This window comes from Nanorana parkeri, unplaced genomic scaffold (genome assembly GCF_000935625.1).
Source record: "Nanorana parkeri isolate BGI_ZX_2015 unplaced genomic scaffold, ASM93562v1 scaffold513, whole genome shotgun sequence".
Classification (NCBI taxonomy): domain Eukaryota; kingdom Metazoa; phylum Chordata; class Amphibia; order Anura; family Dicroglossidae; genus Nanorana; species Nanorana parkeri.
The window spans coordinates 1,074,070-1,088,314 of record NW_017306781.1 but is presented as its reverse complement, the minus strand read 5'-3'; the positions used below and the strand labels follow the sequence as shown (position 1 = coordinate 1,088,314).

Below are 14,245 nucleotides of genomic sequence, written 5' to 3'. Positions count from 1 at the left end.
CAACGCTGGCCTCTTCTGCCGTAGCTGCTGGCTCTCACTGACACAGCTCCGCAGCGGCTGTGAGGGGAAACGCCGATGCTGAGCTGCGTCAGTGACAGCCAGCACCCTTAAATGCCATAGTGACACACGGCATCAGGGGGATGCCCTGGCCGGGCCCCATAGCGGCCGCCTGGGTCGCTATGGCGATTGTTATGCCACTGCACTTAGACATAAAACAAGCAGTTAACGATTGCAATGCAGTGGTAGCCCCATTTCAAGGGTAGATTTTTTGGCTTTTTTACCTCGAGATGGGCTTTAAAGATATTTGTATTGGGGTGTTGACAGAAAGAATGACAGGCTACCTGAAAGCTTATCTGCTGCTGTTTCAGCCTTCCTCTCTGTGTAACCTGAGCACAGGGCTGTAGCAGCAGAAAAGTTGTTGGCAGTCTGTCATCCCTTAAAGTGACATTAAAGGCAAAAACATTTTGCCCTCCCCCCATGTTAATGTTAGCACTTACCTTAAATTATGTCTCTTTTTCCGATCTTCCTCTTCTTTGCTGATGTTTTCAGCCTTCTCTCCAGCAGTGCGGCGTCTCTCTACGATCCAGCGCTGACTGCTCTGTCCTTCCGATCCAGCGGTGTCTGCATGCGGATGCACGTGTCCAAAGACTTACCTTGCGTCCCTCGTCGCGTCCCTGCCAAAAATAAGAACTGCGCATGCGCGCGCCCCAAGATCCTTTGGGGCCGCTCAAGAAATTTTTCATTTTCGCATGGGACCGCGCACGGAACACAGGGTAAGTCTAAACTGCTGTTTGAGCGTTTTTTGTTTTTTTTTAAAACTGTTTGCATATATCTAATGCTTGCTAGCAGTAGATATATGCAAAAAAACGGAGGGTGTAAATATCATTTAAAGCTGTATCACCAGCAATGTAAGCTAGGGTGATAATTCGTTCCCACTTTCCGGGGACAGTCCCCGGATTGAGGAGACGGTCCCCGGACAAATTATATCCCCGGAAATACAGCCCCCGCCGGCTTTAATAGTAACCGGCGGGTGCTGTATGCAGCTTCTGACAGCGTGGGAGACGGAGGCTGCGCTCGTCGGTGGAGCCAAGGATCAGGTGAGTATTAAAAAAACATATTTTTTTTATATTTTATGTTCCCGGATTCATTTTTAAAATCTGATCATGATAATGTAAGCAGGGAAAGGGGGGAGAGAACTCCTATATATCATCCAGGCTGGCTGGCAGCAATGTCAAAAAGGGTTGTGTGTGGGGAGGAAGCGAGTGGCTGAAGGGAGTTCAGGACTGGTAGGGAAAGAGCCAGGATCCATGGAAAAAGGGCTGAAGGGGGCTAGTGGAAGCAGAAAAGCACATGTGATCAGAGGGGGTGACTAATCAGCAGATTGCAGTGTAATGTTCTTGCAATGTAAGAGGGCATTAAAGAGCAAGAGGTGCGGAGTGAACTCTGGAGGCAGAATCTCCTTCTGGGAACATGAAACTCTGACTAAATCATTATCCTCAATGGAAAGTGAAACTGTGCTAAGAAAATGAAGCCCTAATGGAGCTTATACATTAAAGGAGAACTACGGGGTCAGTGCTTTTCCCCACAGTTCTCCTCAAGGTCACGGCAGGACATAAACTAGCGTCCTCCCATGACCCAAAACTCAGTATACCGCGAGCTCCAAGCACCCAGTTGCGTGATTGACAGCTGGTTCTGCCTATCTAGAGGCAGTGCCAGCTGTACCCGCCCCCTCCCCCATTCGTTCCTACAGTCAGTACTGGAGCATCGGACAGGGGAGGGGGGGAATCCCTGCAGGGAGCCGTGAGTGACTGTCACGTCTCTCTGCAGAAACAGGATCGAGAAGTGCCGACGTGTGACAGTTTAATTGTCACTCGTCGGCTCGAACTATGAGGTTGAGTGAAAATCACTCCCCTTATAGTTCTCCGTTAAGGTCCCATACGCAAGGGCCTTCTGTGGTAAACACATGGGTTATATGGGGAGTAAAAACAATTTTGATGTCTATCCTTTGATCTTTTGCATCCCCCAACCCTACTAGTGATCGTTGCTGTCTCTCTTTTCTACTGGGATATATATAGATCTTTACATTCTAGAAATACAGCTGTGTCACACCTGCATGAAGGAAAGCAAACAGCTGATATCATTGCCTCTTTCTGTGCATTGATTAGAGAACTATTGTCTGGTTTTAAGAGGCGTCAGACTCTAATTTCAAAAAGTAGAAAATGTATTTGACATGTAAGTCAGTTAAAAGTGAGTTAAAAATCCATCAGTTACATTTAAAAGACCAACATTACAAAAACCATTCCCTCAATTCTGCCTCATTGCCCCATTGGTAGATAGTGGTCACATTCACAGTAACACATGTTATTTAATATATTGGGACGCATTAATAATGATAATACATAGATTTAGTTCCTGTGATCACTTATGAGTGGATAGCACATATGTATGCTCCTTGACAGGTGGACTGATATGAATATACTGTACAGTATAATATGGAAAGATAGAGATTGCCGCACGGTATAGGACACAAATTAATATCACGATCAATAACCTTCCGCTCCTTATATATCCCTGCGGTCCCACCACACCTACTATGGGAGGTGGGGAACATTGATCCCCGCGACTTAGAGTGGATTCACACTGGTCTCCAAGCGTTTCAGTGAGTAAGAGAAGGGTATATCTCATAATAATGTCATGTAAGAACATATCATGAATATGTAAATAGTAGGAGTAGTTGATATTAGTTGAATATGTATAAAAACATGCAAGAAATTAATTACGTGTTTGTAATAGATTCTTGCCTCACATTCCCTGAGGAAGCACATTAGCAAAACGCGTCGGGGGTCAGCATACTATTGCCACAGTATAAAAAGCATAAAAATGAATACTGCTTACAAAGATGGACTACATCATACCCAAATGAAATAAGTATTATGGATGCTATAATCAATTTATAGCAAAGTGATGTGGCAAAGAGTCAGAATTGAGGAAATGGTTTTGTAATGTTGTTTTTTTTTAAATGTAACTGATGGATTTTTAACTCTACATGTCAAATAAATGTTCTACTTTATGCTCTACAAATTAGAGTCTGACGTCTCTTAAAACCCCATTGATACTAACTTAGATGTATATTTGCATTTTGGAATGTTCTTACAATATAAATGAGCACTAAAGAGGAAGGGGTGCTGCGTGAAAATGAAGGAAGTAGAGTCTCCTTCTGGGAAAACAGAACTCTGGAGGCAGAATCACCTTCTGAGAAAACAGAACTCTGACTAAAGCATTATCCTCAATGGAAAGTGAAACTGTGCAGAGGATATGAAGCCCTAAATGAGGATTTATTTTAGGGTTCAATGCACAGGGTAATTCTGTGGTGAACACAGGAGTTATATGGGGAGTATAAACATCGTTGGTGCTTCCCAGATGACTTTTTCCTGTGTGTAGGTGTTTCTGGGTTTAGAATCATTTACACGCATTTAGTCATGTAAAACCAGGCTAATCAGACTCAGAATGCGGGAACTTCTTGTTTGTGTAAACGCAGCTAGGCTGAATGCACCTCAACACTGCTAAATGTCTAGGTGTGCATCCAGCCATAGCAAATCATTACATGCTTATAGATACGTTTAGAAATGAGTTCCAAATGCATCTGGGTGCATGTACTTTAATTTCCATGTGATTGCGGCCTAATTGGTATAGGAAAGGAAGGATAGATAGGGAAGGATGGCACTACAGTGCAGTGCGTTGCAGTAAAACACACTTTTCACATGACGTTACCACAACAAGTATGTGGGAAGTCAGCCGTGTATTTAAAAGACTGGAATTCAGGAAGGCCTAACCTGTTCACAGACAAGTCTATGGGGGGAATTCATCAGAACTGGAGCAGACAAAATCTGGAGCATTTGCCCATAGTAACCAATCAGCTTCTCTCTTCAGTTTGATCGGTAAAGCTTTGAAAATGAAAGAAAGAAGCTGATTAATTGCCATAAGTAACACTCCAGATTTTGTCAGCTCCAGTCTTTGTTGTGCTCAGACATAATCTTGTGCATATTTCTTTAACTTTAACCACACCTTCCAGCCAAGCGACAACTTCACAATGTTGTAATAGTGTCACTCAGGACAGCCCTGTAGAAGAAGACACGTTACGTTCAGCTGTTAAATGTGAGTAAATTATCAGATATATGAAAAGTTTTCCTTTAACACAGGCAGGGCTTCTGGTCACATTACTTTTACATTGAATATGTTAAAAAAAAAAAACAGATCGAATGTGATTTGTAGTAATAAAAATCAAATGCAGGGAGAAGCAAATTGTTCTCCTGCTATGTTGCATCGCAACCTGTTAGAAGATACAAAGGGGGTTATTCACATAGCTGCTGAAGGCAGCCGAGTGAATAACCCAGCCGAAGTGAAGTGAGCTGAACTACGTTCGGCTATTCACTCCGGCTCAGTACAGCTGCCTTCAGCCATACATCGTCTGCCTCCGGCTGCACTTCGGTCAGCCGAAGTGCAGAAGGACTTCGAGTCAGCCGATCCAACATCTGGATCGGCTGAGCCGAAGCTCCGGCAGCTCACTCGCTGTCGTTCGCCCCTATTCTCATAGGGGCCAAACGGCAGTAAGTTAATAGCCGAGGGCCGCTGCTCAGCTTGGCTTTTCTGCTCGGTACCTCCACGGTACCGAGCAGAATAGAAAATCAATGAAAATAACGGTTGAACATTTTCTAAAAAATGTAAATAAATAGTAAAAATTTTTAATTATTTAAGATTTAAAAAAAAAAAGAATTAAAAAAACAAAAGGGGTGACAGCTAGCTCCATCCAACTGTTTCTTATTGTCCGACACCTTCTAGAGTCACCTGCTCCGCCCAGTTGTTATTGTTTAATGACAGTTCAGCATCCCCAGCTCATTTGGGCATGCTGATCTGCCATTACAACTGGGCGGAGCCAGCCATGAAATCATGGCTGGCTCTGCTCATCTGTCATTTGTGGGGCGAAAGGTTGGCCTTCCGGCAGGCCGTTTGCCCCACTTCGACTGTCACTTCGGCTTAGGCCAACCGAAGCATATGCCTTCGGCACGGCTGAGCCGCTCGGCCGCCTTCGGCTGCTGTAGGGCTATAGTGAATAGCCTGTACAGCAGCCCTTTGGATCGACTGAATTGAAGGGCTCCCGCAACATAAGTGAGCCGAAGCATCAGCCGAAGCTATGGCTGGATCCTTCGGCAGCTTTGTAAATTACCCTTTAAGTGTACATTTTATCTGTAATGTCAGTCAAGTTGTGTGTAACAACAAAACTCAACACAAACATCATATCAAAACAATTAAGAATACTATTGGGAAAATTACTAAAGATTACAAAAAAAGTGAGGTCTAAACTGTGCATTATATGTAAAAAAATAAGTCAAGGCAACTGTATTTTTCTTGAAGCATCCATTCCTTCCCGTTCTATCTGAAAAGCTAGGTCATTAGCGCGCAACCTAGCTTTTCAGATAGAACGGGAAGGAATGGATGCTACACCATAACTGCAATCGACTGGTGACTAAATTCCTTTGATAACCAACTCAGATCTTGGACTACGGATTTCTGACTGTAATAGAAGGGGACAGATAAGTACCAACATATCATCACTTAAAAGTTGAAGTGAAACATTAGACAGTTGGGACCGACTTTCATTGTCATAAGATTTGATCTTCTGCGAGGACTTATATGTGCTTAACCTTATGTTGTTCCAATTTTCTGTTTGATTTATGTCAAGTAGTTGTGATTACCAATTGGATCAGGGGAAACTTAGGAGAGCCGACTCCGTTCATACAATTTGGTATTGAGATCAGTCTATCCAGCATGTTGTTGATGTGCTAGGATTGGCCCCTGCAGTGTCCCACCCCATTCATTGTTACACGGGTGCAAGTTCACGAATATTGCAGATCACGCCATAGTTGGCACAGTTACTAATCGGTCACATATCACAGTGTTATTTTAGACAGTTTGAAGTTTTAAACACAATAGTGGATTTATCAACCCAAGTGTTTGTGTGGTCCACTAGCTCACGCCACACGGGCTTTCAGATAATTCATACTAAAAAGACAATCACATATTTTATATATATATAATTTTATTTTATTATATTTTATTTGTAATGTAGTGGAATATACATCTTATATACTCACTGATACACTATACACTAAGGAAGTGTGCACGCAAGTCGACAAATCCCCAATTTAACATTAAGGGCTTAAGGTCGTTTATTATTTATAATACAACAATCACTACTTAAGGAAAACAAGTATTACACAGTTAATGACATACACAAGGTGGTTTAATACTTAGTAGATCAGCAAACACCAAGCGCAACATATTAGCTACATCGTTCTAGGATGCGTACTTGTCTGTCTTCAAAGGAGTGACCTTTTTTCTTTAGACGCACAATCTCTGATGCAGTGATGACCAGCACAGGTAAACTCCATAAACACCGTAGCCAAATCATAATCCAAATTCGTAGTCGGTAATCAGAACAGGAGTCAGGGTAGGCAGCGAATGATCAGGGTCAGATAATAAAGCCAAAGGTCAATACACAGGAAAGCAGCAGGATAATAACGCCAGGCACTACAAACGACAAAGCTCTGCAATAACCAAGCACGGACTGATTAGATTGAATTGAATTTATACCTGTTGGCGCTCTGCTGATGACACGGCTGGAGGCGGACCACTGTGGAGACTTGCTTGGAGAAATGTATGCTGTCTCTTTAAGAGGTGGTTCAGTGTGCTCAGACATGCTCAGCACATCACAGAATCTAGGAAGTCTACACAGGTGGCTAGCTACTGAGCAGCAGCCACTGGAGCCAGGAGCATAGGAGACACACTGACTGCTCTCTCTGGCTGACAGATCACAGAGCCAAGGATACGACTGTGAGAGATCTGGGATTGCTGAGGTAAGTTCCTACAACTGCTGAACCCTGACCAGAGGGTTGGGCTCTTCTATGCTGTGCCTGCATAGAAGATACTGCTATGCTGTACGCTGGTGTAGCTGCTGTTTTGTTTCACTGACATACAATTCTGAGCACTCCTCACTGCACTGGACTGCATACACAATGTTGTTCATCTTGTGTTTTGGCGTTGGGTCTTTTGGGTGAACCAGTTGTTGTCTCGGTGTATTTGCTGGGTTTAAAGCAGACAGCGATGTGATGTTTTTTTAAAAACACTTTTGAGTTTCTCAGACACTCCTGCTATATATGGGATGACCAAATTCTTCCGTTTGTCATTCTTTTCACCCTCACTGGTACTCTTGGCATTCTTTCCTCCTCTTTTTGTTTTGACAAAAGCCCATACAATTGACAGACACCACTCTCTGGGCAGGTTAATAACACCTCCTAGCTCCAATTATGCAAACTTTTCATACATTTTCACATTAAATACACCCAGAACACCATGACGTGTACTCTGAATACACTCAGCACTGCCTGATCTGAAGTTCTGCTTGTTTCCCTCGGATTACTTTCCACTTTGGTACACTGTGCTACTGTTCATTAGCAATGGGTTCCGGTACTTGAAGCAGTGGTGTATTTTGGTTTTGTGCTGCCCTAGGCAAGACTAAACTCGGGCACCCCCCAATCTAAATTTGCCCCACCCCTTCCTGTTTAGGACATTTTGCGCAACCTGTCAGTCACTGGATACAGCTAACACGGGGTCCCAGGGGAGCTGTGCATGGTCTCTGGTGGGCTGTACGGGGTCTCAGGAGAGCTGTGCAGAGTCCCTTTCCCTGCATACATGTGCTGCTCCTCTTACCAGCAGCCCGAAGGGCCATCAGTACCAACAGGATACATTGCAGTCCTCCAGCCTGCTTCTGTGACATCCCACCATCAGCTCACATGCTATTGCCAGCCCCGAGCCACCCGCTGCTTCCCCTCCACCTCCTGTACAAAGCCAGCCGGGCCGCATCTCACTGGGCCCTCCCCTCCACCGCGCAGCTCTCTAATTAGGCAGCCGCTCTTAGTGCCATGCGGCCTCCTACTTTGCCTCATTAGGCAGCCGCCACTGCCTGATTCTCTGCCGCCCAGCCTCGGCCCACCGGGCAAGTGCCCAGTATGCCCAAAGGTAAGTCCGGCTCTTTCCACCTCATTGGTTTGGGGCAGCATTTTCTGCCGCCCCCCCCCCTGTAAAGTGCCGCCCTAGGCAAATGCCTAGTTTGCCTTGTGGTAGATACACCCCTGACTTGAACCCAATGCATTCCAAAACCTGCTGTTACTCTGCAAAATCTCATAGAGGGAAAGGACAGACAAGAAGAGGCTGCACAAGGCTGGACCCCTTCAGAGAGTAGGAACCCCATGTAACTACCCAGTTTGCCCCCATTATTGGACTTGGTAATAATAAGGTTCTAAGGTGGCTGAGATGAAAGCTGGGAAATGTGGGGGAGCATTGGGTCTGTTTTTTGTACTGTCAGAATGTTTACTCTGATAAAATAAAGTTTTCTATTTATGAAAACAAGCAATGATCTGTAATTAAGGAGATTCCCAACTTATTTTCACAAATCAACTAATAACTCAAGTTCTTTTATTTGCGCTAACCTGAAGACAAAATAAGAACAATAATGTGCAAAAATATATATAATTATTAAGTACAAATCAGTGCAAAAAAAAAATCAAAATGTAACCAGTGACAATGAGGAAATCGGATCAACATTTCAACAATATTGATCAACAAAGGTAATAAGAAAAATAAAACCACAGCATATTTTTTCAAATATCAATGAAACAAAACTAAGTAACTACTGGAATGCCATTAGTAGCTTCTCAGTAGCTGAGCAGAATGTGACAGCATAATGTGCAGATTTGACACGTGACCTTGTGAAAGCTCAAATTTCTACTGCTCAACAACTAACTTATAATACAATGCACAGGACTGGTTATCAGCCAAGAATCTATTTAAGGTAAAGACAAACTTCCACAAAGTTATTTTATTTTTATGTATATATCGCAACTAAACCATCGACTAGAAACTGAAATCCGCTTCTTCTCTCAAAATTAAAAGGAAGGTCATTTCTACTGCAGTTAGACATTTTACTCCAATTTAACTTTGATGCTAACAATGACCAATTGGTCTAGTCAGATATATATGGTTAGTCAATTGCCTACAGATAAATAGAAATGTATACTTTACCAAAAATAGAAAAATCTTTTGTCTAAGAAATGTCAGCTTTGTGTCAGTGTTGGAACAAGAGATGCTCAGGTCCTCTTTGGTTCAGTTCCCCTGGTCAATCAGCTTCAGATCTTTCCCTCCTGTATCTATGTACGTCCTCATGTATATTCTTTACTTTCTTCAGTCTTTCCGTTCTTCCCACTCTTAACTTTCTCCTAACTTTTATCACCCATAAATGTGGGAGGAGAGAGCTTATCTTTAACCTAATTATGACGTCAGAAAGGTATCACTTTTCTAAAAACTATCCCTGCAATTACCTAAAGGGGGCAATATTGGACTAGTAATAATTCTGGACTTTTCCTTAAAATTGCAATATTATTCCTTGAGATGACCTCTGACCTAAGCCTAAGTTCTGTGGAAATCATGTGTACCAAGACACAGTGGTTACTCACATTCTTTCACTGATACAAAATAACACCATATTAATAATATATACTAATATGTCTCAATGAGTACAAATAAATAATATATAAGGAATATAGGTTGAATATTGTAAATATATATATATAACATTACTCAATTAAGTATATACTGTAGATGCTTCATGCAATACTAATAATACAATTGAAATTATTGCTACTACAATTTCTTTCAAATAATAATATTGTATATAAGGTAACTTTTATAATAAGCTCTTTTTCCAGTAATGAGAAAAGAAAAAAAAATCATAGTCTCTTTTGTTCTTAAGGTTTGAGACATGGCAATTCCATCAATCTCATTCTAACACAGTCTGGCACCATGGCCAGTCCTTATCTTGTGGTTGTTGTCTGGTACCCCCACAATTTACAACCTGGGAATGTGTGTGCTAAGGCTCTAAAAATCGCTGATGTTAGAGTCTTTGTCCAGGAACCATGATCTCATATTCACCTTATACACTGATAGAATAGACAGAACAAAGATGGCTTCCAGGATGCCCATGTTACAATATGTTGAATAATATGTATAGGCCTTACAGTTTAATTCCTTTTAGCCCCAAATAGTTCTGACAGTACATAAGAGAGAATATAGAGAAAACATTGTTTTGATGGATCTGGAAAATATCCATCACACAAAGTAATTCTGCATGCACAATTTCCACATGCATTCATCCAAAGGCATTTATTTGTAATCCTTGTGTTACCCTTACTATCAAATATCATGTTACAAAATTCAAGGACCCTTAGTTTTGGCCAGGAGAATTGGATTTTGTTTATATCAGCATCACATGTAGTCTAACGGTGGGCATTCTTTTCTGGTGGGCACAGCGCCCTTTTATGCAACTTACCTAAGATTTTAGATTTTTTTTTTTAATATCAATGTATTTTTCTGCTTCTACTTACAAAGCTATTTTTGTTTTAAATGTGTTTCTTTTCATTATAAAAAGCCCTTAATAACATAAAATATCTAATTTCTTACACATTACCTACATTTTCTGTGTTAGTGGTGTGAAGCACACAGGGAATTCACCATGGATGTTTCGGAGCCAGAACACTCTGCTTCCAGAAGGTAAATATTACACTGACATCTGCTGGTTTTAAAGGGAAAAGCTGGTCTATGTGTGTATATATTTCATTTGGGAGATCATAGATCTTAGATCATTTGCCAAGATCATAGACCATTTTCAACAACTACAACTGAACTAACCAAGTACTATGGAGTTGACATTTGTTTGCTCTTTTATCCTTTAACCACTTGCTGACCTTGGTATTAAACCCCCTTCATGGCCAGGCCATTTTTCTGTATTCAGCTCTGCGGTACTTTGACTGACATTTATTCCGTCATGCAACGCTGTACTGAAATTAATTGTATACTATTTTTTAGGGACGCATAAAGCTTTCTTTTGGTGTTGTTTATTTACCACTGGGGTTTTTTTTTTTTACCATGTAGAAAATTCTACTAATGTAGACAAAAAACCCGGTTTTGCCTATGTTATGTTATTAAACATTTATCAGCACCCAATTGTTTGGTAAAATATAAAAGACGGGGTCACGTCGAGTAAATAGACACCAAATATGTCAAACGTTAAGATTGAGTGCACCCGCGAAATCGCAAAAAAATACCATGCCTAATATTGGCCATAGGCAACCCTTTAAAAGCTTTTACCGCTTGTCAGTTCAGGCCCCATTCACACTGAGCGATTTATCGAGCAATTTTTGCAGCGATATCGCTCATATTTCCACGCGATATCGCGCTATGTAGCTTCTCCAATCCATTTCAATGGAGCTGTTCACATCTCGTCGCTCAATATCGCTCAATATCGCTTGTAGCTCCTACATGACCCTTTTTTCGAGCGATTTTGCTCCTGATTGCATACAGCCCAATAGGAAAAAGTTGCGCAACAAGTCGCTCAATATCGCTCATATAAAATCGCGCTGAAAATCGCGCGATTTTCATGTCTCTCAGTGTGAATGGGGCCTTAGTGTTATCAGTGATTAATAGCCCTAAAATTATTGCTCTCACTGCGACGTTCATGGCGATATGTAACATGTGTGTGTCGTAATCGTTGTTTTTGCACATAGGTGCACCCAACGTGTATATTTGGATTTATAATCTCAAGACAAAGTCACTGCGCTGACAAAGTCATAGCGCAGTGACTTTGTCTTGAGATTGTAAAGAGTGACTTTAGGATTCACTTGTTTTCACTGCTGCTGACACATTGCATGGAAAGGAAACACCAAAAGCGCGGATTTTACCACACATTTGCATTTATAAGTGCGTGCACGCAGCGTGGGGGACTTAAAACTTTTTGGGGTGTTTTTTTAATTTTATTTTTAATATGAGACTTTCATTATATTTTTTTAACTGTTTTTTTTTTGTTTTTTTTGTTCACATCACTAGATTGCTATCACACATTGGGCTAAAAAAAAACCCTATGTGACAGCCAAAAAACAATGACAGGTCCTCTTAATGAAGACATCAGGGGTCTATAAGACTCCTAATTTCACCTGGGGACCTCCAAAGAAGCTGATGGAGCAGAGATCTGCTTCACCGGCTTCTTCTCTGGCTAGCAGCAAATGACAGCTAAAGGCGAAAGTGATGTAATAGACATCGCTTCCATCTTTAGAAAGAGAAGGAGGAGAGATCAGTGGTGGGGAATGCTGATCTCTCCTCCTTCTCTGTACAGAGAGCCACACAACTGGTGTTCTCGGTCCCGGGCACCGCAGGGGGGACAGCACAATGCAGGGTTATACAAGCGATTGGCTGGCTATAGAGCTGGCCGAACACTTGTATATGACTGCCGGTAACGGCTGTACACGTTCCCGGCGGGATTCTGTTCACGCGCACCCGCAGAAAAAAAAAATCATGTAAATGTACGTCCACCCGCCGTGAAGCATCAGCGGTCCGCCCGTATTTTACGATGGGTGGATGGCGAGGGCTTAAGCAGAATTTTCTTTTTGAGAGATATTAAAGTATATCTAAAACCAAAACGTTGTTTTAGTTTTGAATAGGATAGAAAATGAGTGAATTAGGTTTTTGTCATCTGTGTCCCATTGGTGAGATTTCCTGTCACTTCCTGTCCTGCTTCCAATGCAAAGAAAGTAAGAGAAAATCTCTCCAAAAAGTGAGAGAGCTCCTCTGTTAGATAATTGTCATCTGAACAAGTGTCTGAACACCTTCTGGAAGATTTCTCCTCTATGCCTGTTCTGGCTACAATTAGGGATAATCTCAGGTTTGAACCGAACCTACTCTGAACCTGAGCACCTCCGAACATGGGAAAAAGCTCCTCCAAACATGGAAGGAGCTCCTCCCAAACACGGACGGAAGCTCCTTCCGTGCCACCCAATCAGCTGCAGGCAGGGAACTCCTTGCCCTTGACGTAAGCAAAGGGGCAGAATGCAGTGACATAATTGACCTTATATGGCAACATTACTATATTAGGTAAATGACACATGGCCATGTGACCATATAAGGTTAAATACTTCAGCACAAGCATTCCACACCTTTTTATTTGTGGTCAGCTGCGGGGCAGGGAAAGTTTTGAACCACAGCTGATTGGACAGGAGGTCAATGTAGCTTCCGTGTTCGGATGAGCTCACCCCAAAAGTCCACAGGTGTTCTGCGCCCTCACTATTTTATCTAAAATAGCTTCAGATAAGTACTAAAAGCTGAATTATAAATGGTTGTAATGGCTTATTTTCGACCATCTTGTACAGTACTTACAGCCAGCACTTTCCAGCCCCTTCAGCCCCCTACTCATTGCAGTAGTTAGAGATGTTTCTTGCATGGTCATCGGTTTCCTCTGATTATGCGTTTCCTTTTTTAAAATTTCAGGTCAAGTAGACAAGACCATGATGAAAGCTGCAGATACAAAATGGATTACCCAGAAAAGGGTAAATGTGTGATTATAAACATGGAAAATTTTTCTCTCCGTAAGTGCCGAAGCTTTAAACTGCATTAAAGCTTTTTTTTTTTTATAAATTGTAATTATTGTTAGGACAAGGTCCTCTAGCACCAAGGTGACCATATTAAAGTGTGCCGTTCCCCAAGAGTTGTAGCCCATTGAAGGGTAGGGGCTGTCTGTAACTCACTAAATTAAAAAAATAAATGTAATTAAGGAAGAACTCCAGGTTGCCCCCACACTGCAAGGGTTAAGTGCTTGTTTTTCTCTATGCATGGAATAAAGCAGATACAGTATATGCACCTAATCCTCGGTCCTTCTGCAATTAGCGCTAACCCTCCCCCCCCCCTGTCGTGCGACCGTACAGTAGTAGAGGTTGCACGGCTTCCACACACCTTATGATCATCGTACGATCGCGGGATTCCCCGCGATTATCGTACGATAATCGTAAGGTGTGTGGGGACCCTAAAGAAAAACTCAAAAGTTAGGAGGTCGCTGTCATTTGTAAGGAGCACACGGAGCTCCTGGGATTTGTACATCTCTGGTTTAATGTACGATTTGTTTTATATACATAAATATTAGGGATGCACCAATACCATTTTTCCAAGTACACGTACTGATACTTGACCAAGAACTCACAGATACAAGTACTGATACTTGTCCAAGAACTCAGATACGAGTACTGATACATTTTTGTTTATTGTCATGTGACAGTTTTTCTAAAACAATACAGACTAATGATTTCAGGAC

The 14,245-nt window shown here is 41.9% G+C and overlaps 1 pseudogene; it reads left to right on the top strand.

The window, feature by feature from the left end:
* The first annotated feature begins 696 nt into the window (after nt 1-696).
* LOC108790924 overlaps nt 697-14,245 on the top strand; it is a 32,066-nt pseudogene continuing 18,517 nt past the window's right edge.